The sequence below is a fragment of the Rhagoletis zephyria genome, unplaced genomic scaffold (assembly GCF_001687245.7).
Source record: "Rhagoletis zephyria isolate East Lansing unplaced genomic scaffold, Rhagoletis_zephyria_1.1 Rzeph_scaffold_07115, whole genome shotgun sequence".
NCBI classification, from domain to species: Eukaryota; Metazoa; Arthropoda; class Insecta; order Diptera; family Tephritidae; genus Rhagoletis; species Rhagoletis zephyria.
In genome coordinates this window covers 5808-9591 of record NW_016164198.1, presented here as the reverse complement: position 1 = coordinate 9591, position 3784 = coordinate 5808, and the positions used below count along the sequence as shown (strand labels likewise).

General features: G+C 35.8%; 1 protein-coding gene across 1 annotated transcript in view; it reads right to left on the bottom strand.

The window, feature by feature from the left end:
• ktub (Tub domain-containing protein ktub) overlaps positions 1-3784 on the bottom strand; it is a 14526-nt gene that overhangs the window by 8666 nt on the left and 2076 nt on the right. The window lies entirely within an intron of this gene.

Genomic DNA, 3784 nt, shown 5'->3' with positions numbered 1-3784 from the left:
ATACATACAAGAAGTCGAAAACAAGCTGTTGTCGCTAAAATATGTATATTTATACTCAGACAGCCATGGCTCTTTTAAGACGCATAACTCTGTCACTAGAAATTCGGCAACAGTTGCCAACTGGCGCAAATCTGGTAAGGGTTCCGCAGTATAGGGACATACCAGGAAATGAGCAGGAAGACGAGCTTGTGATAGGTGGTACTTGCATTACACTTTCAGGGACCATTTCCATGAAGAACCCGTTACCAGATGGGACATATGGAGAACAAAAGAAATTCTCGTTCTCACTCACTGGTCATATCTTAATAGGAAAGCATGAGGAAGGCCTCGTGGTCCGCCACAATGACTACTGCAGGAGCTGCTACGGCAAAGAAGAGCCTGAACTAATCAGGAACTTACCCTGCGTTTGCCCTGCAAGATGCGAAAAAATACAGAAATTCCTGGGTGTAGAAGTGCAACTCCAAAGTTTAAAATAATGCAGCAGCTAAGTTTCGTGGATCAATGTGGAGTCACAATTGGTACCTGATTGGGCCTAGGTGTGTTGGCCTTCCTCCAAGTTCAGCATCCTCTTCAACCTACAGCCAGTGATCGGACTTGAAAAAAAAATCGTGTGGTAGAATCTGGAAAAAAATGTGGTAGATTTCGAAAAAATGTGATAGATCTCAGGTTTTGGATCAAACTTTGTACAAAAATTAAAAAAATTCTGCAAGGTTTCACATAAATTGCAAACATTTTAATTAGAATCTAAAAAAATGTATTTTAGTATAATAAAGTGCAAGATTGAAGTTGCTAAAATTTGCGTTGAGTTTTGGCAATTTTTTTCCTTGACAGTGTAAAGCAGTTCCTTCCATATCAAGATATGTTTCGAACATATTTTGAAAGATTTCTGCAACCTTGCGGAGTGCTGCCAGCTTTTCTTTTTATTACATCACGATGTAGCGAACAAATGTGGCACGTTCCAGAAACCGCTACATGGGATTTGCCGATTTTGACAATTCCCTAGTAAAAGTAAACAACGCTTTAGAAACTTTAGATGCACTGAAATTTGCTAATAATTTCACAAAAATCGCCGTTTCTTTAACATTTTCGCTATTAATTATTTTTATAAATCATATATTTTGCAATTTAACACAACAAAACCACGTTTCCCGACGAAAATTGAATACTGAGAAAATTTAATATTTTACAGTTTATTTTATAATCCACAAAGCTTTCCATCAATTGGTGTTTTAAAAGCAGTATAACCCTGTTTTACGTTGTATGTAGCCATTTAATATGTAATATGTATGTGTTCGAGAAACACTGAACACTATTATCGAAGTCAATGCGAAAAAAAATTGAAATGTCGCACAGTTCTGCGGGTTTTGAATATCGCCTACATAATATATGCCAAGCACTAACGGAATCATCCAAAAATTCTGGAAAAGTAAAATGGAATCATAGCTCCATAGCCTCAGTGGTTCATAATGTCAAAGTTAAGATTTTTTTTTATAANGAAGGGTTGAACATAATGTATGCCAAGCACTAACGGAATCATCCAAAAATTCTGGAAAAGTAAAATGGAATCATAGTTCCATAGCCTCAGTGGTTCATAATGTCAAAGTTAAGATTTTTTTTTATAATTCTTACCGGTATTTTGCGTAAAATATGTTGGTGTAATTTTTGTGTTTGTACTCCTGCTATCGCCTAATGTGAATTCGCCTTGTGAGAAATTGTATATTTATATAAAAAAAATTAAAATGTATTTCCCGTAAATAAAACATTCAACAAAAAACCTATACCTACATAAAACTGGGCTCGAATTACGGTATCCGTTTTCGAATGAAACTCGATTCGAATCGAATGAAATAAAACGACAGTTGATTTTTCTCCTATTTACTTTGAATTGCAAAATAAACTACCAGCTATGGAAATATGTTTCGTTTGGAATACGTTTTTTGTAAGAGACTGCCAAACGAATCGTCTGCAAAATTCAAGCATTTCAAAACTAATTTTAATCAAACAGGCTGACTTCCAAAACGTACCAATACAATGTTTGGATACTGTTCTGCTGCAGTATTTAAACTGTTTCTATATGCAGAGTTGCGAAACATTGTAACCATATACATACATTGCATATTTTGAATATGCAAAAACAAACGAAGCATCAGCTTTGTTTCTGATGCGCTGATTACTCTAGCAATGCGTTTCGATACATTTTCGGATGCGTTTTGGAAAAGTATACATTGTCAACATTTTGTAGTTTGGCGTTACGGAATATTATACTTTATACCAGAGGTTCCCAAACTTTTTTTTCTCGTAGACCCCTTTCAAAAATTTACGGGTTTCGGTGGACCCCCTGCTGATACATTTCTAAATATTCCCAAAGCTCGTAAAAAAATGAAATGTGAAAATTAGATCTAACAATGTAAATTTGCATCGCGGGTGAATTCAAAAACTGAACTCAGAGTGGCCAAAATAAAAGTAAAATATTTTCTTGTGTTCTATTTATAAAAATAATGTGATTACACACTTGTAGGTTTTAAAAAATAGAGCTCGTAAATACATCAAAATACTCTCTCGCTCGGAGGAGTTATATTTTTTAAGAGCACTGCGGGCGCTAGCGTTATTTACTTTATCTTCACCATAAACTCATCAAATGTTCGGCTCACTCATGACTTTGTACGTGGAGTATATGTAAAATAGTTTATTTGTATTAATGACATCATTTTTATTTTTTATTGCTCCGAGTTTTAAAGTGAGGCGAAAAATATTTATCACATTTTTAAAACACAAAACTTAAAACATCAAAACGGCTAAGCTTTTTACGCCAAACTTTTAATTCAGAAATTGACAATAGAGAAAAGAACGAGTGTAAAAAAATCTATGACAAATAACCAAGCAAGCAAGAAGCACAAAAGGTGTTCCACCGTCTCATCTTCTTCAAGGCAAGATGGGCAAATAGACTTGTCATTTACGCCTATCACAGTGAGGTGTTTGTGCCAGTTGTCTGCAGTGTCGTCTGCTCAGTGAGAGCAAAAAATTAGATAGACCTTGTGAGATTGAGCAACATGAGTTTTGCCCACCTGCATCCCCTCGATGCCTCTCAGTCTTTGCTGAGCGAAGTATTCACCCTGTTTCTGATGGTGGCTTCGATTACCAAAGGTGGGAGTGCTAAAACTGGTTGCGGACCGGGGAGTGCCTGGTCTGAGCCAACTCTGGCCAAATGATCAGATGTCTCATAATCAGGTACTCCTGAGTGACCTGGCACCCAGAGTAAAACAACCTCGTTATGTTCACCACCATATTTTGGTCGAGACTTGCATTGCCGAACTAGTTTGGAAATACTAAAAACTCCTTCCTCTCCACCTATGTTCCACCACGTAGTCCATGGCTTTGAGTATTGCAATTACCTCAGCCTGGAAGACCGAAGCATATTCCCCTACAGAAAAGTGAAGGTTATCTCCATTAACTTTGAAAAAGACCTTATTTAAACACCTATAATTCAAAAGTTATGCAGCAAATCGATAAAATTTTTTTTTAAAGCTTCAACTATACGTCAATGAATCATATCCAAAAGCAACCAGATTGCTATAGTTTACAACAGTGAAAATAAAGCTAAATAACACAAAGGTTACCTGTTTTTTAGATTTGCCCATATGTTTTTGGTTGAATATTTTATTGACGTAAAATAAATTTTTTTGTTGCTTTATACTATGTCTCCATTGAGAGATTTATCCATTAAGATTTAATAAATCCAGTTGCTAAATCACAACCGTCTCCATTACCACAACGAGATATGTTT